We start from the raw sequence: 24,347 nt of genomic DNA, 5'->3' as shown, positions 1-24,347 counted from the left end.
TCTTCTTGAAAATAGCCATTCTAACAGGTGTGAGGTGATTTGGTTTTCATTTGCATTTCCCTGATGATCCCACAGTTTTTGTAAGTAAAGCTTTATTGATACAGGCATGTCATTTGTTTATGTATTTATTGCCTGTGGCTGCTTTCTTTCTTTCTTTTTTTATTTTTTTTTAACGTTTTATTTATTTATTTTATTTTTTTTCAACTTTTTTATTTATTTTTGGGACAGAGAGAGACAGAGCATGAACGGGGGAGGGGCAGAGAGAGAGGGAGACACAGAATCGGAAGCAGGCTCCAGGCTCTGAGCCATCAGCCCAGAGCCCGATGTGGGGCTCGAACTCACGGACCGCGAGATCGTGACCTGAGCTGAAGTCGGACGCTTAACCCACTGAGCCACCCAGGCGCTCCTCCTGTGGCTGCTTTCATGAGATGATGGCAGAGCTGAGTAACTGAGACAGAAACTGTATTACCTACAAAGCCAAAAACGTTTATCATTTGGCCTTTTACAGAAAGTTTGCTGATCCCTGGTTTAAATGAATGATTTTTTTTTAATCTTTAGAAGTATTTAGAATTTTTGTCAAATATGGGCATAGGTAGAATATTTGTACACTGAATGAGGGAGGCAGTGAATCTGTACATGTTATACTTAGGGTCTAGTCGTACCCTGCATCTTCCATCTTTCATGGGTACTGACTCAATAATTTTAGCAATAAACATCCAAAATGAGATATGTGACACTGTCACTGCCTTCATTCAGTTAAATTCAACTGTTCTTGACATTATAAATGTTGATGATGATATATCAGTAGGTTTAATGGGGGAATACAGAGGGAACTGTGGTTAAGAAGAGCAATGATGTTAGTCTTAAGTATCAAGACAAGTTAGGTCTAATTCTTTGATACTCTCTTTTGTTAAAACTCTCAAGTGTCATCAAATGTATCTTGGATCTTTCTCCTAAATGTAATTATGTTAGGGGCAGAGCATTCCTCAGTCTGGGATTTAACTTAAAAAAATCATATTGTTCACTGTAGGTAAAAATATTTACAGATTGAATATTAACTCCATAATTATTTTTGTATATATTTATTCATTCTTCAGATATTTGAGTACTTACTGTATGCCAGGCATAATGCCAGGGGAAAGTGATTTGGCAGTGAGTTACATGTAGCTAAATTGGTAGGATCCCTAATGTAGGAAGACACACAATGAATGAGTTTTTAAATAAACAAAATGAGTTTTTAAATAAACAAAAGAGAGTGATAACCTATGAAGAAAATAAAACTGGATGGTGAAGGAAAGAGTGACTTGGGTCAGAAAATATGGATAATGGGATAAAGAATAATGAGGTGCCATTTGAGCTGAGACTGAATGATGAGAAGGGGAAGCCACCATGAAATGATCTGGGGGAAGAGCCTTAGAAGACCAAGTTCCAAGCCCCAAACAAGTGTGGCTTGATAAAAGCATAGATAGAAGACACGTGTGTCTGGATCCTAGTAAGAGTTTATGTGTGTCATGTTAATTTGAGATCCATGTTTGTGTCTGTGTGAGAGTGTTAGTGGGAACAGCGCATAAGGATAGCCTTCTGTATATATGTCTTTATGATGAGATTTTCAAAACTGAAATGTGTCTGAGCTAAAATGAGAGTGATTGAACTGATCGTATTGGAATCAATTTTTTGTTGAGTCCAAGGGAAGACCATGGAGAGATGTCTGGATAAGAATAAGAAAAGAGAGAAAGCATTGAGATAGAGTTTTGGAGAAATTGGAGATTAGCATTCGTTGTTTGGCTCCCAGACCATGTAGATTTCAGTTACATGAACACTCCTTAACATATTATAGGCCTCAATAAATGTTTGCCAAATCAATGTATACTGGTTTAAAATCTTATCTGATTGGATTGGAGGGTAAAATTTCTTTATTATTTGGAAGACAGAATACACAACGCAACCAGATTATGGAAGACTTTATAAACCAAACACATTGATAGTCTACGTGATTGGGAGTCATTACAGGAAATAAGGTAATGGCTGGATGATTTCTTAATATTTGTTTTATTATGGCATATAGGATGAGTTAAAGACAAAAGTTGCTGAAGGTGTTATTTTATTTTGACCAGGTTTTCATTCCCAGCCTGACTTGGCTGCTTTGGCATCAATTACTTCATAAAAATCCCTGGGTCTAATGAAGAGAAGCTGCCTCAGTTACCAAGGTTCTTTCTTGTTCTGCATTCTTGCATCTATATTCCTGTTAGCCTTGTGCTGTGCTTTTTTTCCTGTTTATCTGATCTTTAACCATTTTTAGGGCTCTGAACATTCTGCCTTATTTTGCCCTTTTATATTTGTATCTCACTGGTACCTGCTTAATTGCATTTATGTGTAAAGAGTAATTGAATAAAAATTAAATGGAACAAATTTTTAACTGAAAACTCTTCTGTACAAACTATAAAAATGGAATTTTTTTCTTTGTGTCTTTCTTTTCTTCTTTCTTTCCTTCCCTCCCCCCTCTCTCGCTCTCTCCCTTTCTTCCTCTCTTTCTCTCTTCCTTTATTCCTTTCTTACCAGCCTTTGCTTTTTATGGGACTACACGAAATATTAAGGTTGGTGCACTGAAAGCAGATGAGAGAAGTATGTCGCTATCTCTGGGAGCTCTCAATCCATCAGTGAGAAGGATATGCCAAGGAAATGTTCATGTTGTTGTAGCTAACTTAGCCACTGGAGCATCTCGTAGGCCCTCATCTTTGGGAACTGTGATTATGACACTATGGGCCATTCATCCTGTTGTCTTGGTTGGCCTTTAGACTGTACAATCATTGAATTTTGTATCTCACTGGAACTTTTTCGAAAAAGGAAATGAAGGGTCAGATTTTATTGTAGGATTCCACATTTACTGACATAGTGACACTTTATTTTTTTCCATCTGGGCATTTAAGTGAACAGCAGTATATAATTGCCAGCTGCACACAGGTGGTGCCAGTTTTGTCAGCAATCGAGGAACAACTCCTCAAATGTTTATGTCTGGGAAAACCAGTATGAATGTGTCTTGCATGGTAGTGAAGACTATATTGTGTTAAATACACAACCACGCAAGAAAACCCATCAGCTCATGACACTGGAAACGTAATATTGTTTGCAGAAGTGCAGACTGAGTGGCCAGACTGTGAATGCATCCTGGTTCTGCCATTCAGTACAGAGGCGATCTTTGGTGAATCACATAATCTCTCTATGCCTTAGTTTAAATGTCAATAAAATGTGGAAAATGACATCTGGTGTCTAGGTACCCACCACCTAGAGTTTTTGTGAGGTGTAAATAAGTAAATACACATAAAGTACTTAGAATAAAACCTCACTACAGGGAATGTTTATGTATGTGCAATTATCTGATAATTTTTAGAAGTAAAGGTGAACGTTAAATAGCTTTCTCTCTGACACTGCCTCCTCTAAGAGTTAAAAAAGTGTAAGAAAATTGTTGCCACGTCTAGAATGTGGAATGATTTGAAAACAGTACTATTTTGTTTTAAAGCTCAAACTCTGGTAGTGCAATTATCCTAAAAGGAAACATACTTAACCTTTAACCAAGACTAAATTAAGCAGAGTTGTTTTTACACTCCCCTTTTAGAGGAAAGGAAACAAATCATAAGAAAGTACTTCACTATTAAAGATGTCTTCAAAAAGCAACTTTAAACATCCTTGTTCTGCCTGGGATCACTGTGTTGTCTGTACAATCTCCAATGTGTATGCATTTACAATTTTATAAAATTCTAAGGCACATGATCTTTTTGTGGGTCCCTGGACTCCTGGAAACATATAAAATTTTGAGAACATGTACACTTTTCTAGAGAAAGAGATCCTTGGTTTTCTATCATCTTCTCAGAGGGGCTTATGACCACCCCCTCCCCAAAAGATTAAGGGCCATCCTCTATGGCAGTATAAATTTTTCATCTTTAATGAAGATAAAATTATAAAACCCTATTTACCAAGGCAGGGAAATCTGCTAGTACATCTTAGGTTTTCAGTTAAAAGAATCAAAACAAAAACTTTATTTTCTCTGGTGAACACTTAGCTAGCCAGAAATTTAATTAGCTGGCCTTCCAGGGAATCAGTATTTACTTGTGTCAAGCAGCAGTCATTCTTAGCTGAGCTAGTATTTTGTCCAGAGAAAATGATAAATTTTATTTACTGTTCATTCTTTATTTTCTTATAGTTTCAGAATTATTAACATTTTCCATAGTTTTATAGTGGTATATTTCTTATGATATGCTTAGGAGCAAGAACATTATATAAATGCTCCAAAGCCAGTATTCTATCAATCTCATTAATATAATTTAGAAGAGAACATTTCTACTCATTGTGTTGAAATGTATTGTGGAGTAGGGTATTTGAAAGAGGACAATGGACAATTAGAAAGAAGGAAATTTTACTGACCTCTGAAATCTTAAAAATGTGTTGTATTTCTAATGCACTTATGCAAATGTTTAAATTCACACTTACTTTGATGTTTTTAAATTGCTTTTATTAAAATGGCTTAATAGAATATTTTAAAATAATTGATTATGGGTTCTTAGAAAGGGTACACATTCCAAGCTCAAAAACTTTAAAGTTTTTAGTGGAAGGAGATTAAATAATTCAGAAATGCATTCTGTTTACCTCTTAATAATTAAGCAGGTTAGACGGTGTACTTTTTATAGTCATTGAGTTTTAATTTATTTATTTGTTGGTGTGTTGGTTTTTAAGAATTTATTTAAGGCATTCTGCTATTGGGAAATAAAAATGAACAGAGTAAAGCTGCACATAATAAAGGAAAGGGGTTGGGTTACTTTTAAAGAGACAAGTGACAAAAAAAGAAATTGATTGGATTTCAGGGTTAAAAGAAGTGTTTAGTACATAATCTTTCTGAACTTTTCCCCTCTGTTTGGAAGAGAAACTGAAATACCTAACAGCAAGTATGACTGAGTCAAGTGAATAGTCTTTTGTTGTTGCCCTAGAGGCTGGTTCAGTGGAATTTGATTTGATCTTAGATGGCTTCATTATGGAGTTTGGCCAGGTCACTTTTATGGATTCTTGGAGACGTCTACCATAGAACTTATCAGATTCTTCGGTGCTTTAAAAACTCTGGTAATATCCTAAGCCAGAATGAATACCTTCATTCTGAGAAGCACCATCATGGGCTAGAACTGAAGTAGCCTTTTCCTGTCTTCGAGGGACTGCATCTTGTCCTCTTAACCATGTATGTACAGGTTCTTTCTGAAGTTTTTTTAGGGATTATAAATTGGTTTTCATTTTTCATTTTTGATGAGATACAACCAAACTTCATACCTAAATTTTTATTTAATGAGGAAGACTTGTTTTCTATGATTATTGGTAGAGAATAGCCTTTAGCAGTTTCTATTTATTTTGTTCTAAGTTATCATTGCTTGCTTTTTATTTTTACTTATTTGAAATTGTAACTATAATGGTTCTATCACTGAAATTGATGCATGTTTTATCTGTTTTTTCTTATAATAGTATGTTTACTATATAAATATACCCTCAAACTTCTCAAGTTTTCTTCATTACACTCTGTGTATTTCTTTGAAAATTTCGTTAAAGGTGTGATCGATTAAAGTTTGGCTTCCAGAAATCTAATAGATACCATTATTATAAAAAAACAGTGGTTGCTGTTTTTGCCAAATCTTATTTTTCTTTCCTTTGTTTTTCCTTTCTTTTTTCTTTATTCTCTTTCTTCCCTCCCTCCTCACTCCATCTTCTTTCCTTCCATCCTTACTTTTTTTTTTTTTTTTTTTTTTTTTTTTAAGTCTATGCAGCTCATAGAGGTAAACTTCTAGGGACAGATAGACTTTTTCAACAGGCTTACTTAACATTTCGGAAACCTAGTAATATATTATCTAATCTTTTTTCTGCAACATAGACTAGGACTTGTTTTAGTGACTTTTATGTTTATAAAAAGTAATTTGTGTTTATTGTAGAAAATTTGGAAAGAAATCACAAGAAGAAAAATATCTGCCATAATGTTACTCTCTGAGATCAGTACTAGGAATAATTCAGTGTATAGGTCCTTACATGCTTTTTCTAATGCATAAATGCTTTTTCTGATACATGTATACATACATACATAAGATCTACATTTATTTACTCATATTATCAAACATTGTGCATAGTCTATATACATATATATCATACAAAAAAATTATTAAAAATTGGGGCACCTGGGTGGCTCAGTCAATTAAGCATCCAACTTTGGCTCAGGTCATGATCTCCTGGTTCTCAAGCTCCGCGTCAGGCTCTGCTGACAGCTCAGAGCTTGGATCCTGCTTCAGATTCTGCATCTCCCTCTCTCTGTGCTCCTCCCCCACTCATGCTCTCTGTCTCTGATCTCTGTCTCTCTCTCTCTTTCTCTCTCAAAAATAAGTAAACATTAAAAAAATTTAAAAGCATTGTTAAAAATTGTTACTTATTCATACCATTTTGCAACCTGTTTATTTTAAGTTTATTTATTTATTTTTGAAAGAGAGTGCGTGTGCACACGCACACACAGTCGGGGAGTGGCAGAGAGTGAGAATGGATGCTGGGCTCCATGTGGGGCTGGATGTAGGGCCGGAACTTATAGCTGGTGAAATCATGACCTGAGCTGAAATCAAGAGTCAGACACTTAACTGACTGAGCTACCAGTCACCCCTGCAACCTGCTTTTTAAGCTTCATGATGCTTTTGCTGTATTTAATGAAAGCTTATTATTGTATCACATATTATTTATATAACCAGTTCACTGTTATGGAATATTTAGGCTATTTTTTTGCATTTTTCAGTACAGATTAATTATTAAAGAATATTCATTACAGATAATTATCTATTATAGATTAATATTATTTTATATATCTTAGCTTGTATATCTTTTATTGTGAATTTCCTATTGATTTGAAAAAATAAGATATTTCTTTCACTTATTTATTTACTAAGATTAACTCTATGATGTCATATACATTAAAAAAATATTTACCCTTTTTGTTGGCCTCAATTTTATTCAAGATATTTTTTGACTTTGAAAAATTTTTAATTTTAAGTAGTCAAATTCATAAATCTTTATGCTTAGGTTATAATCTACTACTGATTATGTGGCTTAAAACATCTTCTCACTTTGGAGTTCAGAAAATTATATACATATGTTTTCTTTTTTTAATTTACATCCGAGTTAGTTAGCGTATAGTGCAACAATAATTTCAAGAGTAGATAGAGTCTTTAATGCCCCTTACCCATTTAGTCTATCTGCCCCCCACAACCCTTCCAGTAACCCTCTGTTTGTTCTCCATATTTAAGAGTCTCTTATGTTTTGTCCCCCTCCCTGTTTTTATATTATTTTTGTTTCCCTTCCCTTGTGTTCATATGTTTTGTATCTTAAAGTCCTCATATGACTGAAGTCATATGATATTTGTCTTTCTCTGACTAATTTCGCTTAGCATAATACTCTCTAGTTCCACGTACGTAGTTGCAAATGGCAAGATTTCATTTTTTTTGATTGCCGAGTAATACTCCATTGTGTGTGTGTGTGTATACATATATACATATATATCACATATTTATCCATTCGGGTATGTTTTCTTTTTTTTTTTTAATTTTTTAAGTTTTTTTTTTTTTTTTTTTTTTGAGAGAGAGACATAGTGCAAGTGGGGGAGGGACAGAGAGAGAGAGGGAGACACAGAATCCAAAGCAGGCTCCCGGCTCTGAGCTGTCAGCACAGAGCCCGATGCTGGGCTCTAAACCATAGACCGTGAGATCATGACCTGAGCTGAAGTCGGAGGCTTAACTGACTGAGCCACCCAGGCACCCTTATAGATATGTTTTCTTACAGCTCTTTGATTACTTATTATATTCAGATGTATCAATCTGATTTATATTTTGGTGCTTGGGAGGAGGTAGAGAAAAATCTCAACACTGTGAAAATGCTACCCCATACTAGAGTCCCTATGGTCTGTTCCACTAGTCTGTCTCTAACACTGCCTGTACCACACCATCACTTATATTTCAGTCTTTGGTAAAAACTCCCCTTGTTCTCTACTCATTTACTGCAGAGTCAAAACCTAACACTTGATATTTTTTCTGTTGTAACCTCCTATTTTATTTTCTTTTATTTTATTGTTTTGTTTTGTTTTGTTTTAAAATTTGAACTAACTTTAAAGCATCAGAACTACTAAAGTTGTTTTTAGTCCAATTTAGTTAAATAAAGATTTATCGAATGTTTGCTATATACCAGTCCCTGTGCTTGTTTTAGGAAGACATAAAGAATTGGAAGCCTGTGTGGTAGAGACCTTGCGCTAGAAAAATGTATTAATCTGATGGAGGCAAACAGAGCATGTAAATGGTCAAGATAGTGGCCTAATATTGGTAACTTCATTTTTATTCTGATTCTTTTTACTCTTTTTTTTTAAAATCTATGACTTATTGACTCTAGACATTGTATAACTTTTTCCTTCTTATCTTTCTTTTAAATCCAGAAGAGATTAAGTGACAGTGATTTAACAGAGTCAGATTGACTCAGCCATATGATGACTTTATATATAGTCTGTTACTATTTCTAATTAATGAAATGATAATTGCGTCTTCCTATTTTCAGTTCTATAAATTTTTATTGAATATTTGGTAGGCATTATTTAAGGAGCTATAGGGAAAGAAAAATGAATGTCTGACAAATTTATAATTTAGTGGGGAAATTCATTATTTATAAAAAATAAGAGCAATATAATAAAATAATAGTTATTGAGAGTATCGTTTGCTGTGTGCATTGTAGAAAGCAAGGTAATATATACTAACTTGTTTACCTCTTGTAATAACCTGTAATAGTCCTCCAGATAGTTTTTTGACTCTCTCACTTCATGCACACTTTTCCTTATTGTCACCTCCTCTGAGAAGCTTTCCTGTGCAAACCTATTTAAAACATAAGCCCATGTAACTCTCAATGCTGTTACCTTGTGGTTTGTACTCACAGTACTAGCTATATGACATTATAAGTTTAACAGCTTATTTGCTTATTTGTTTTCCACTGCTAGAATGAATATTGAATGGAAGACTAAACAATGGGTTGTAAATGTTTAGAGTTGCAAAACAGCAAAGTTTAATATGCAAAATTCAGCTTCTTTAAGCCTAAATTTCTTTATCTGTAAATGGATATAGACCTAGTGTCTGTCTCATAGGTTGGTCAAGCTGTTCATTCTTTCATTTGGTAAATATTCATTGATCTTTGTATGTGGCAGACACTCATTGTGAAATTGGGAATACGGTGAAAAATACAGTGTCTGCCCTTATGGCACTTCCATTCTAGTGGGGGAGACAATAGATAAATTAAAATTACTTTTATAATATATCATGTAATGGCCAAATTAGTTTTCTCCAAATTAAATTTCCCGACCTCATTTCTACAATCTGAACATTTTTTCCCTATTCTTTGTTATCCTCTGTTTATCCATGATGAATGGTTCTGATCTCATTCCTCCTAAAAGATTCTAATTTTCAGTGCCTCTTCTAAAGTTTGATGTTGCAGAATAACTGTATTACTCATGTATCCTGACTATGACAGGGATATCACTTTCCTTTTCTCTATCCCATTTATCAGTACAGCTTAAACTCAGGTTTGTTTTAGTTTACTAGTATACTTTGTTACTTGGTTCTTTGTTTTCCCTTCATAAAATATTACTTATGCATATTAAATATCCAATCAATTAACCTTAGATCTTTCTCATTTTAATATGTTGTTGTTGTTGCATTTTTGTTTTTTGTTTTTTTTGTTTGTTTGTTTTTACTGTAGATGCACTAGCTGATAGGATTGGCTTATGTTCATGTATGCGTTTCCATTAGTAAAACTGCTTTTGAGACTTTGAATGGCTGAATCTCTGTGGAGATTATTAGTTAATATGACATCAAGGTCATCATTGAAATTTTATAGCAAATTTGGAGGGATAGCTTTCCGAGGACGTAAAATATCAAGTTCAATTTTTAATAGGAGAGTTGTTTCTAGTTAATTTTTTTTATATTCAAACTCACTAAATTGGCTTTAAAGACACCTCAACATCCTGCCTGCTTGACTGCTCCCAGTCTCAGCTTTGATTCTATACTATCATATACATTTGGATGGAAATCAATGTAAAAGTGACTCATCCATTTGTTTGACATCCCTGGCTCCAAATCTGAGTAGGACCCTATAATCATAGCTTTCTTGCTGAGACAGGAAACATAAAGCCATGTTCTAATGTCAGTGCATTAGGTACTGTGCACCAGTTCGAGCTATATTGGACATGTTAGCCTCTGGTCCCTTTTTTCTTCCATCCATTTACTTTTCATCCTCTGGATTATCTTCCCTTATGCAAATCTCTTTTATCTCATTCATTGTTTTGGGGATAACGCCTGTGCTTTATCTTTGAATTTTTCCTAACTCATCAGTACTTACCAACATATTGTACACAGCGGATCTTTGCAAAATCTCTGATAATGAAGAATAAACAAATACATGGGATAAAAACTATTTGGTATTAGTTTTTTTATTTATAAAAACATAAGTGTAAAAACCTTTAATTGTGTAAATTAAGAAATCCTAATAATACTGTAATAAATACCCTGGTCTACATCTAAGCCCTGTACACACAGTGACTTAAATTGTGTATTCGTGCCACACTTTACTATGTACTTGTACTGCACATACACAAATGAATGTGTTAGCCTTTATTTTTCTTTTGAAAACTGTAGATATTAGTTGACATACACAAACTCAGCTATATACTTCTCATGACTGGTCATAAATATGCTATGGAAATGTAAATTGTTTCCTTGAAGATTTTTAATTTTAAGTATTTTCTTTTTACAGTCACACAAAAAGAAGTATTAAGAATTGCCCTTTGAGACTCTGAAGGCTGAAGGTAATGTCCAGTGCTATTTTCTTGAATGGGTTTTATCTTCTTGAAAAGTTTCGTAATATTTAAGGTCTTGGGTTTACTATATCAGGTCTTTCCTTTATTGCCCCTTAACACATTAAATATCTTTTTCTATGTCTACCTAAAAATAAACTAAAATTATAAGTCAAAAAAGAAGAACGCTTGTGTTATCTCAGAATGTCTCAGCCTAATTGGGTGTTGCTATACCTCTTCTTCCTTCTCTGTGAGAATGTATGATGGCCCTTCCCTGGTTTTGAAATCAGTTGGGAACTCTTCTGATTTTTTACCTTGCCCTTTTCTTAAATAGATTGGCTCAAACCCAAGAAGTCAGCACCCATTCCTCCTCAGGAAGAGCTTTACAACTAACTATAAGTGATAAAATGCATTTGTTGCGGGCAACAAAACTGTACGGGAAACCATGCAGATGAGATTTAGTGGCTACTCATAGCCAGAAGTCCAGAATTTCAGGCAAGAAGTTTACAATAGACTTGTGTTGCTGCATTGTGTGTAAAGAGCTCATAGGGATTGAAGAAGGTTTCTGAGACAAGAGGGGGCTGTAATTACTTTGCTTCTTACATGCATGGTTAGATCTTCCAGCGAGAATAACATGGTAGGGTAATTTATTATAGAAGAGTAAATCACGGATTACATTGGAGGGGGATGGGGCGCTGCAATCCAACCATCAGTTTTGTGAATACATACACTTAAGCATGTGTGATAGCTTGTTTTTAATTTCTTTACACCAGTGCACACCTCAAACATTCCGTTTAGCAGTGGGATATGCAAATTGTTCCAAATGCAGCAGCAGTACTTTCACCTGAATGTCAAAACTGTCAGAGAGCTTTAAATCAAATCTTTATAACATTTTTAAAAACCAGCCAGCCCCAAGATTGAGGCACCAAACTCACTGCAAAGACTTGATTCCCATACTTTCAAAATGCTCCAGTATGTCAACAGGGTAATGTCAAAGTTCTAATTCACCTGCTTTCTAATTTTAACCTTTTAAGGATTTTATTTTATTTGGCTTAATTACGATATTTTCTACAAATTAATGATAAATGCCTTGATTAATAAAACCAAATGTCACAGAAAATGACAACTTGATGAAAAATTAATACTCGGCAATATTTTAAGTTACAGAAATATGAAACATGTACTCTTAAACCTCGTACTTCATCAGCCCTTTTTGAAGGTGGGTAGCAGCAGTATTCTTGCACATAAGTTTCTACAGCCACATGTGTAGATGCATTTTGGCAATATAATTGTCAGCTGTTGTTTTTACTAGTAGCTGTTATAGATAGAAATATATTCTGAATTTTCAATCTCTCATTTTCCTCATAATATTATTTATTTTTATTTCACAAAATCAAGGTAAACTATTTTAGGTTAGTTACAGAGGTGAAGCTACCATATTAAGCATCCAAACAGCAATGTGTGTGTGTGTGTGTGTGTGTGTGTATTTTAAGAGATCTCATGGTATAAGATGTAGTCATTGGTGATTGGATATCTGTTAGACTATTAATTCATTTGGTTATGAACATTTCAGCTGTAATATTTAGAAATTATTCAGTAAGAATATTATATACGAAGGGAGAGCACCTCTGTTTCAGAGGGAAATAGATTTTAATATAGGGATTTACTTTTTTTCAATATTTTTTTTCCTGAGGTTTCATTAAAAGACCTGAATGCCAATAAAGAGTTTTAATTTGCCTTTTTTCCTATAAACTGTCAGTTAGATTAAAAAAAAACAAAACTAAAGAACAAGAAATATGACTGTTTTTCTTCTTTTACTGGAGATCATGGAGCTAAAAGATTTTTAAAGATTCCGTGTATTTTTCCATCTTCACAAACGTCAGGATGACTTCTGGATATGAATACTTAAATATTCGATTAAATGTTATGCAGAAATGGTACTACACAGGAATTATAGTCTGTGTTGGTTTTTTATTCATATTTCACAGATGAAGCTGCCAGCCAAATGAGGGAAGGCACAATGACCTCTTCTGTGTTGTGCTTTTGTTTGGTTTGGTTGTTCAGGGATTAAAAAAAAACCCACATAATACACTGTCAGTGAAATGGACACACTTTGACCATCTGTTCACATAACGACATGATGGTCATACCTATCAACAGAAATTTCTGCCAACTAATGTTAAAATCGCTTTTTGGGGATAATATGTTGGGAATTTCTACATAGGTGTTTCAGGCCTGTTGCTTTGCAAAGGAAGATAAATAGACATAAATGTTGGTCAGCATCTTTTCCTAAGGGAAAACATTCTTGCATGGAGATTTCTAGTACTGTTTAAAATTGGAGATGGATTGTGCTGAATCTTCCTCTAGCTGGATATAGGTTTTATTGTTTTTGTGTATTGCCTGGTTCCAGACATCCAGTCTGTACTGGCAAAGCTGCTTGATGAGTAGAGGCCACCAACATCGTTGCCCTGACTGCTTACATACCTGCCATGAATAATAGATTTGTCAGCTAGTTAATCACTGCATTGTAACTGTCTCTGTTCCTTCTTAGCAGATCACTGCCCAGAGAAGTTTAAGTTCCCCTGTAACACAAAGCTTCTATTATGTGTCTATACCTGCATTTATTTGTATACCAAACATCTATTCTTCTTTTTGCAAATACTGATAAATAAGACATGTCACACTTTGTTGACAATTCTTAAATTACATGTTAAACAACATACTTTTCCCCCTTACTATATTCATCTACCTTTCACCAATTTACTTCCATGCATGTACCAATTAACTTTTATTCATTAGTAATGGGATTTGGTCAAGGAAATACTAACAGCTACCTCACAATTCACAGTTTTATAAGTTTCTCATTGAGATTCTAATTATTTGGGGTGAGTACTATAAGAGAATGTCATCCTTTCCCCAAAAATGTTTATGAACAAAGGAGATAGACTAAAACCCAAAATAATCTTAAAAGGCTCTTGCTTGATGTTGCATTGTTTCTAGAAATGAGAACAATTGACCTAATGTTATACAGTTAGAATCTTTAATTTCAGGGAGTTGGAGTTGATAATTTAAACTTGATGCTGGTGTTAACGCATATAATGATCATCTAATGTTCTTTGAAGAATTTTATGGAATATTAAATCTGTTAGACTGTCTCTTATCCTACAGAAAAAAAAACCCTGAAAATAAATATATTTCCTAATGGAGTTAAAATACATAAATTTCCAGTTTCAGTATTTATAATTTGACCATATCTTCTCTCTAAATGACTTTTAGCCCCTTTGGAAATTGTGTTCTCTCCTTTAAGTTTACACTGCTTTATTCTGCAAGCTCAAGTAATTTGAGACCTTACTGGTTTGAAAAGATTAAGGCAGCTTCCAGAGTAGCCTACTATATAACCTAAGTACCAGTTCCTCTGAATAGGATTCATTTACCTTCATTTCCCTTGCAAGCTTGTATTTATTAATGAATAAACTACACTCATGAAACACACTGCTAAATAGATCAGTCAAAAGATACCAAGAAAAACCGTGAACATTGTCCAAGATATGTAGGGGATTTGTGTTTCTTGCCTAAATGATGATTTCATTCTTCCTCCCTATCTACCATCCCCCCTAATATCCAGGTCTCTCTTTGTATCCTTTAGTGATGACAAGATGTTTTTTATTCCTCTAATGAAGTGGGAAGCAGATTAACATGCTTTCTTCTTGGGAATTAGATTACTTATTGTAGTAGTGCTCAACATATCTTTGTAATACTCCCCAACCCCTACCCACAACTAATTAGTGACTTTCAGAATTAGGGAAAATCTTGGTTGTGTGGTGGCTCTATATTTACCAGTGATCAAGGAAGTGTTACTAATACACTTGTCAGTATTAAAAAAGAATTAAGTAAATAAAGGGCCAGATGGTCGAGCCCAGGACCTATCAAGAACCCAGTATGTGTGGGCTGGTCCAAAGGAATGACAGAAGCACATTACCAGGCTAAGTGGAATCAGAGTTAGGCTTTCACTTATAAGAAAAAGGACGTTTTTCAAGTGTGTTTTCTTATGATATAGTGATTTGCATGTTTAGACCTCATTTGTAGTAGTAACATTTGACAGTATATACTTCCCTGTACATCAAGAGCCAGGAATGTTTACATACATCAGAAAAGACTCTGGGAATAGGACATAGTGGCATCAAAGTAAAGCAATTACCATGTAAGCACTTTTGCTGGTCCAGAGAAGAATCCTGCTTTGTTCTCTCATGCAAACCTATGTGTTTACTATTATAACTTACTTATTACATTTTTATTTTAATTGAATATTTATTTCCTCCAATAGACTGTATGGCTTATGATATAAGGAACCTGGTTATGTGGTGGTTTTTATAGTGTATGACCAGATGAGGATCAAATAAATATTTTCTTAGTGTTTTGTTATAATAAGAGCATTATAATAGTGGTTATAATAAGATTAATTTAAGCTGAAGAAATTGAGAAAATAAATTCCCTTCCTTTCCTATGAGTTAATTGTCTTTACATGTATGCATATATAAACATCTTGTTTCCTACTGTAATTTCCATATTTTTCATTTTCCATTTAATTTATTTTATCTTGTAACTATGTACCATTGGAAGCTGTTTTAAATCTTTTTGGTTTCTGGGACAGATAGATGGATCAGTGAATTGCTGGGTAGGTAAATTGACCAAATAGAATGTACATGCTTTTAGATTTCTCTCCCCATTGCCACACAAATAATGTAGAGAAGGTTTGCTAACCATAGGCCTCCCATCTTCCTTCTCTCCATGCCTTCTTTCCTACCTCCAGCAAATACTTATTGAATGTCTGCTCTGTGCCAGGAACATCCCAGGTGTTAGATATAACTGCCAAACAATAGAGACATAGTCCTTATTCCTGTGAGGCTTACCGTCTAATAGGAAAATATAATAAACACATAAATAAACATTACAAACATAGATATGTAATTAAGTGACTTATTTTGCTGGACTTCTCAATTCTGGTGTGGGTTAGGGAATTTATAGTGGAGAAATTATCTTCAATGACTGTCCTTATTAATAATAGTAGATCACTTCTAGATTAAAAAAATTGCACAGGCACCTGGGTGGCTTAGTTGGTTAAGCGTCCAACTTCGGCTTGGGTCATGATCTCATGGTTCATGGGTTCAAGCCCCACATCTGGCTCCGTGCTGATAACTCAGAGCCTGGCATCTGCTTTAGGTTCTGTGTCCCCCTCTGTACCCCTCGCCTGCTCATGCTCTCTCTCCCTCTCTCTCAAAAATAAATACACATTTAAAAAATTTTTTTTAAAAATGCAGGTTGGCCAAATTGTTTCAGATTATGTTTTATGGGATGGGTGGCCTTGGAATGAAAATAGATGAAGCAATATTTGCTTTAAAACATAAATAAAACGGTTTTGTAAACCAGGCTTAATATATATGATGTAGGTGTTTTCAAATCTCAGGTTGAAAAATCATGGAAATTTCTAGTATTTTTTAAATTACAAAATATTATTTCTTATAAAGATTGTTTATTAATAGTCCAGAGTTTACCTGTTAATTGGGTTATAGTAATGGTGATAAAATAGTAGCTGATCGATATGTATATTTTTCCTTACTCTCTTTGGACATGTGTGTGGAATATTTTTGTCTTCTGATCAGATTGTTCATTATGCTCGCTTTGGATGTGTGTACTGTTTGGCCTTCAAGCCTTGCATGCTCATTCAAAGGCATTCCAAGTCATTATGCTGGACTTCAGCCTTGTTCAGTAAAAAGGCCATTTCCTCCATCAGCTGTCCACTTGGACATACATCCTTTTTACTCTCAAAAAGATTTTATATGCATTCAGAGTATATTAGATGGATTTGTCAAATTACTCACAGATAATCAGTTTTTTAAAGTTATAATTTGAGCTATGACCTCTCAAACTGTGAATTATAAGGTTTGACCCTTTGGTTCACTGTTTGACACAGCAGCCATTAATTATAGTTTTTAAAGGACATTTTATTTCAGTTAGAATTTGTGTTATGAAAACAGTTTAAGTATTTTTTCTTTAACTTTCAGGAATAAATGCTGACATGTAAATGTATGTGTATGTGTTTACATATATATTTATTTATTGTATTTATATAATATATAATAATATATATTTATATATTTAATTTATAATATAAATATATATTTATATATTTAATTTATAATATAAATATATATTTATATTTGAATATGCTATAATATATTGCATAAGCATGCTATAATCAAGTGTATTTATGCATATTTCTACAAGTACATTAAGTCTGTTATACATACCCATAAAGATTTTTCTATAATAACCTGTGAGTTAACACAAAGATCAGACTCATTTTATATAACTCTGGTATCAGGAGGAGACTGACTTTTTATTTATGTATGTTTATCACGGTGATGGAGACCTTTTTATTATTTGAATCTAGGCTTTTTTCTTTTCCTTAAGCAAGGGTACAGAAGTGGGTACCTACCTATGAGTGGCCAGTGTCTGACAGTAACTTGAAAGTCCTCTAGATGGTTCAAAGTAGCTTGATGGAGAAGAATATAAACTAGTCAGGTGGTTTTCACAGATGTGCATAGCTCAGAGTACTGAGATTTTCTGAAAAGGACATAGCAGAAAGGTCTGTTTAGCTAAGTGTAGAGAGACATCCAGATGTATGGATCTTTTTCTGATTAAGTATATAGCTTAGAATGTATTCTTTTTCTTTTAGACCCATGAGTTTGTGATTTTTAAGGAAATGTTTACCTCTTTTTTTTTCTGAAAGCAAAAGTAAAGGCAGTATATACCAACTAAATGTAGAATTTTTAAGAGGTAAAAAATTTATGAAACTAATTCAAAGCAAATTTTTATTTCACTAAGTACATTTGATCATTTTCAGATTTCTCAGGGATATGAATACCAGCTTTTCTCCCCACTAGCTTCGATTAATATATAATCAAACAATCTTTTAGATGGACACATTTTAGGAATTTTATTTTCCCATAGCAAATCATTCATTTTTTGAACTCAATCTAAGGGCTTATAAACACATTATAGGAGTTATTAAATTTGAAAATAGTTTTTAGAGATCAGTAGACTGAGAAAATTTCAGTTTAATTTTCAAGTTTTATACTGACCTCACCATTGTTTGATAAAGATTCACTTTTTCCTATTCTTCATATTACTTAAAAGCTAGTACAGGATGACATTAAAAATTATTTTTAATTAGGTCCCAGTCCACTTTTTGAGGCCCTAACTTCTAAAGTCCTCTCCTGCTTTTCCCACCTTGCCTCACCTTCTTTCCCTAAGCACATAACTCTTTCTGCCCACACTGCACTGTTTGCTGTCTTAACACGCTATGTTCTGTCATGTTTTATGCCTTTGTTCTTACAGTTCAGTCAGCCTGCTGTGGCCTTTCATGTGGCCCACAAAATGCTGTCTTTACCCTCTAATACAGAGTCAACACATACTTTCTCAGTGTTTCCTTCACATTTGCTCACATAAGTATAACACTTCTAACACTGTCTCATAGTTTTTAGTGATGCCTGTCTCCTTTCTCAGATGATAAGCTTCTTGAGGGAAGGGAATATGCCTTCTTCATTTTTGTGTTTATCTCAGACCAGGTATTCAATAAATTTTTCTTAAATTGATTTGTCTATCAAGGGAATCAGAGAAACTATATTATCAGTTGTACTCAGAATTTATCTACAACAAAAACATAGCAAAAAGGGATCCTTTAAAAAATATGTGTACTAAGTTTCCTTTGTGTCACTGCATGATTTCCTTTAGGTCTGAGTACTTGTTTTGGTGTTTATTTCTATAGCTCAGTAAGGAAATAAATGTTGTGTTCTATATGCTGGTATGCCTACAGGCATAAAGTTAAGTACAACTTTAAGACAAAAAACATTTATTAGGAAAAAAAAAAGAGGAACAAACCAGTGACTTGTCAAGGCAGTTTCAGATCTTCACATGTGAAATAACATGAAGTCTTAAGAGTGTTTAATGCTCTATGATTTTATAGTAACCATTATTGATGATTGTACTTAGTTTGAAACAGCTTTGTATATGTATAGACTTACCCAGGACCTGAAATTTAGGCAATATTAGCCTCTCAAATGGATCTGTTTGGAAAGCATTATAAAATAATAGCTCCCTGCCCAAAGAAAGATGCTGCTGTATTCAGGCTGCACTCATTTAATGGTGTCTCAGCTGAAACAGGTGCCTTACTTGCTTTGTTCTCTAGAAGCAGCTTTATAGATTTAAGCACTGAGTATACAGTACACAGTGGCACTATTAACAAATCAGAATGAGGCCAAGGGAAAACTCATCTAGGATCCACACACCTAAATGCAGTTAGTAAACAGAGACACTAACTCTCATTAAGCATAATTAAACCTAATATTGACTGTAAACTGTTACTTACCTTAAACTTCTCTGTAGAGAGTGTGGAAAGGGATTAACCTAGCAGATTGGGACATTAATTACTACCTCTTTCACATTAAAGTTACCACCAAGAAGGGCTATATTCATAAATAAAACATAGAAGGGATTGAGAGACTGAAAATATGTAAATTTACTTTATAAAAAGGAAAGAAAAGCCTAAATTAAAAAAAAAATAAGTGAGCTGTGAGCGATGCCAGCCCCAGCAAAATGGAACTCTGGCTAATTACTACAAAAAAATAGGCTGAAATAATCACAGAAATGTGTCCTTGCCTTCTGACTGACAGAATCTGCTTCACAGGAGACTCCAGTTCAGCTGAGTCCTCTCTTTTTCATGCGTAGCTCCCTCCACTGCTGAATCTAATGTAGGGTTTGAGGAGTCGATGAAGGGACTTGGGAGAAATAGAATTTCTTTCATACCCACCCCCCCAGTCATTTATAGCCCTTTACTTATGAAATTGATTATAATGATTATATAAATGTTGTTTGATTTGTCAGCAAGAAGGCATAGTGCTGTTTTTTGTTCAGTCAAAATGGTCTGGTAACTGGTCTCCTGCTACTATTTAATAATCTCCTTCTTGGGTGCAATCTAAAGAGTATGTTGTGAAGGATATAAAAATGTCAGCTAAATTTAAGATCGACTGTTAAGTTTTTATATTATGCTGCTGCCCCAAGAGGGGAGGCCAGGATCTGGGAGATAAGAATTTAAAGAGAAAAGCAAAGTAATGACAATACAAACTTATCTACCAGCCTCAGAATTGTCTTCAAAATCTGTCAGCCTGTCTTGCTTGCTGTGAACGTATTCTGTTTTCAAATACCTCTTTCCTATTTCCTTTCCAATAAGGAACCATACTCTGTACTCATTTCTGGACTTTCTTATTACTTCACCAGGGTGCATTTCTAATTCATGGAACTGAGTCTGACCTAAAACCTTTCTTATGGTTGTAGAATTAAACCATAGTTTAGGTTTAACATATTAGGCTCCTAGTTAGGTCTTAGTGCTGTCATGCTAAATTTTATCTTTCAGGAGCTCATGAGCACCAGAGCAATATAGTTGTTGTGCATGTGGAAAAGGGAGCCTAGAGCATGTATTAAGCCCGGAGCATGTATTCATTTTTTTTTTTTTTTTAGAGGATGTGAGGTTTAATTTTAGAATAAAACCCTTAATTTTTTCCCCTGAATTTAAAGCTAGTTTCACAGCTCACGAGATGAACTAATGAAACAGAAATAATTAATGGACGAAACTCTATCCTTCATTTCCCCCATTGAACAAAAATTCACAAACTGGTTGGATGACAGAGGATGAACAAAAACAGTGAGAGTAAGAGTACTTCTATCCTCTGTTCTTGTAACAATCGTGACATTACGAAATAACCATAACAATGGCACTCTTATTAATCAGACATATTTATACAGAATTAGTGTTGGCTTCTGCTCTATATTACCTTTAGTTTTACATGAACTTTTATTATCTGTGCATATCAAAAGAGACATGGTGAATGAACAAAGAAGCCCTGTTATGAGACAAGTATTATTTGACATTTTGGGAAGCTCTTATTATAGGGTTTCCTCCTAAGTGAGAACAACGGGAAGGTTGTCATTAGTTGCACTATTACAGACATTCTGGATTGTTAAAAACAGAAATGGAGCCCACTTTTTTCCTTGAAGAGGATTCATCAATTAGAACAATTCCAATGATCCAAGACTTCTGTGACTTTCCCCCCACACCCAGTCTTTCTCATTTCATCATGTGAAACAGTGAGCCTATAGGCATCTCTTAAGATCATTGTTTTCTCTTTGTTTACAGAGCTAGTTAGCTGTATGGTTCTCTTATTTTTTTTTTTTAAGATGCATAATCATTTTAGATTTCTGGAAAATCTCTGATTAAACCAAAATGCAGAAGTCTTGCAAGGTCGATAGCCCTACTGCAAACCGGATGCCTTTTATTTTCCATCCTAATAGAGAGAAGCTCTGAGTAAGTTCTTTTGAGGCCTTCTTTCCTGGCTTATGACAGGTCTGACTGGGAATTATGGTGAAAAAAGCATGATTATGAGTAATATTGAATCTCCTCTTAAAATCATTGGGCCTGGACTTTTATATTGACCAGTGGTCATGTTTTTGTTTTTGTTTTTGTTTTTTTGTTTTTTCTACAGCTTGGGATAAAATTTGAAGTCCAAAGAATAAAAATAACACTGTTGAAAAGAGAATGGGTGAGTCACTACAGTTGCAATGCATCAGCTGCCTGAATAAGAACAGTGATTCTCGAAGTGGAGGGAGTAGAGGTGGAATCACCACCTGTGGGGTCTTTTCAAATGAACCCCCCTCAGGTTGACAATTATTGGTGTAGACAATTGTCTAAGAGCCAAGATACTAGAAATTGATAATTTAGCTGCTATCATTCCTTTGAAGTTTAAATAGAGAGAACAGAATAAAGATTTTTTTATTGCAGTATTTCCCTGTACCCTCTGTTATATCTTCCTATCTTATGTTAACAGACACTGAGTTTGGGGGTTCAGTGAAAAAAAACAACAAACCCCCTAATAACATATAAATGTTAAGGAAGACAAAGGGGCTGCTAATTTTGGGGTTTAAACACCTGTAAAAGCAACAGGTGCCTGGGTGGCTCAGTCAGTCAAGCATCTGACTCATGGTTCATGAGTTCAAGCCCTGCATTGGGCTCTGTGCTGATAGCATGGAGCCTGCTTGGGATTCTCTCTCTCCCTCTATGTGTGTGTGTGTGTCTCTCTCACTCTCAAAAAAATATAAACATTAAAAAAAATGAACACTTGTAAAAGAACGCCAAGTTTTCTGAATGAGACACACACACACACACACACACACACACACACACACACACAATCATTAAACTCTTTTTAATCACTCATCTATCCTGCACAGCAATAAGAAAGGACGAAACTGTTTTGTACCATAAAACACTTAAACTGAATCCTTTTGAAAAAGGATTTGTTTTTAATTTCTAATTATTTCTATTATACAGTTTAAATAGGATGCTAGAAGGATAGGCAAAGTGATTTAATTTGTGGCTATTCTACTACCTCTAAGCAGGAGGATACTTAAAACCTATTTAAAACAGGAGAGATCATCCTTGTGTGGAATCAGGATATTCCTTGGCTGTGAATTCTAGGATGAAATGTTTTCTCATTATGGGGGCATTCACCAAACCCTTTATTTGACAGGATCACTCTCTATACCTTTCTTGATTTTTATAAGGCACTTATTGCCTAATCAGCACTGAAAGTGGTTCAAAGCAGTATATATTTTCACATTTCTTAAATCCCACACCAGATTATGAAGTGTGGGAGCAAGGAATGTATTATTTATAACTTCGTATCCTCGTTAGTGCTTTGGATTTTGCAGGTATGTACTGCATTTTTAGGTGATTCTTGTTTTTAATGTGGACAAGCTGAGGTCAGTGAAGAGAGTCACCAAATTGAAAGGTAATTCAGTGAACTTTTTTTTATATCAGAATATGATTCATCCTAATTTTCAAATACATAAAATTTTCAAGGAAATAAGTTCACCTGTGACTCCCAAATCACTAGTTTCCCCTAGTAGCCAATTATGTATATCCCACCTATGACCTCATCTAAAGCTAGTATACTCTGGGTTTGTACTATGTCTTTAGTAACAAATCCATCCTTTCATTCACTTAAAAACATTTATTAATGCTAACTATTTGTGAAGCATACAGATGAAAATATAGGGTGGCTGCTCTCAAGAGACCTGTGGGCTGCAGAGGTCTCAAATATAGTAGAATTCTGTAAGTATTAATAACTTAAGAGGGGCCTAAAAAAGTTACTATGGGAACATAGTAGGAGATCAAGGAAGAATTCATAAAGATAATACTTGAATGGAGGTATGAAAGGTGAATAGTAGTTTGATACATGAAGGTGAGGGGGGCACTGGCCGTATTGGGGAATGTTCTGGGAAAACGTAACAGTATGCAAGGAAGCCCAAAGGAATGGGAAAGCCTGACCGATTCATCTGTGTCTTAGTGTGGAAGTAAGAAGTAAGGCTAGATGGGTAATGTTGGTCAGATTAAAAAAGGCCATAAATCCTACACTAAGGAGATTGGATATCCTATCACTGTTGGTAAGTCAATGGAAGATGAATGTTAAGATGATATATTCAAGAGTGTGGAGATATAATCTATACCACATAATAATCAAATAGATATGGAAGGTGGTGGAGCAGTCATGAATGAGTCAGTTTCCTGGCTTTGTGAGTTTTAGTGTCACTTATAAAAAGATAGAAAATGCTATTAGCTACTACCTTCTCTCTTTTCCCAAATACACTCATTTCTCCAGAGATTATCCTGTCTGTTTTCATTTCCTCACCAATACATTAGTCAATTCACCTTGTCTGTTTCAGAGACCTCTATCACTTCAACAAACTAACTCTTATTGAGATCTCATTGGACATTTGACCTTGTGGAAGTAGTCACACTTCCTTCTTTTTGAAATGCTTTGCACCCTCATTTTCCATGGCCTCATACTCTCCTGATATTTTCCCTATGCCCTTTATTATTCCCTGATACCTCGTTTGCAGTCTTAGTCTCCATATCCAGCTATTGAATGTTGGTAATTATCAAGGTTAGATTCAAAGCATTTCTGTTGATGCCCAGCATTTGGGGCATCTTTGTAGCCACAACACATTGAGATGTTTTTGGAGAATGTACCATAATTCTTTCAAAGTTCTTTTGGGAGGACCGCATTTCAAAGATTATGGTTAAATACATATTCTTTTATTCTTTATTACTAAGTAATGTGTAATATTCAACACATGCCCATAGGGGAACTCATATGGTAACTTTGGTTGTAATTGTATATCTTATAAAATCTTACTGATGTTTATGTTTTAACCTTGGGCAGTTGTTAATCCTCATTGAATCTTAGTGTCTTTCTTTTTTAATGTTTATTTATTTATTTTAAGGGAGAGCAAGCAAGTGAGCACTGGAAGTGCAGAGAGAGGGAGAGACAGAGAATCCCAAGCAGGTTAC

The 24,347-nt window shown here is 34.5% G+C and overlaps 1 protein-coding gene across 30 annotated transcripts in view; it reads left to right on the top strand.

Moving 5' to 3' along the window:
- Positions 1-24,347, top strand: part of ZBTB20 (zinc finger and BTB domain containing 20) — a 775,662-nt gene that overhangs the window by 140,085 nt on the left and 611,230 nt on the right. For 23 of the 30 annotated variants that reach the window (XM_019448059.2, XM_053903377.1, XM_019448044.2 and 20 more), the window contains one exon: positions 10,843-10,894. The gene's annotated coding sequence lies outside the window, so the exon portion shown is untranslated. Of the gene's footprint in view, positions 1-5,069; positions 5,222-10,842; positions 10,905-21,480; positions 21,538-24,347 lie in introns of those variants that run through there. The other 7 variants (XM_019448037.2, XM_053903369.1, XM_019448034.2 and 4 more) reach the window with 3 other exon arrangements.

The sequence above is a fragment of the Panthera pardus genome, unplaced genomic scaffold (genome assembly GCF_024362965.1).
Source record: "Panthera pardus isolate Hobbes unplaced genomic scaffold, ASM2436296v1 HiC_scaffold_16, whole genome shotgun sequence".
NCBI classification, from domain to species: Eukaryota; Metazoa; Chordata; class Mammalia; order Carnivora; family Felidae; genus Panthera; species Panthera pardus.
This window is presented reverse-complemented; position numbering and strand designations above follow the sequence as displayed.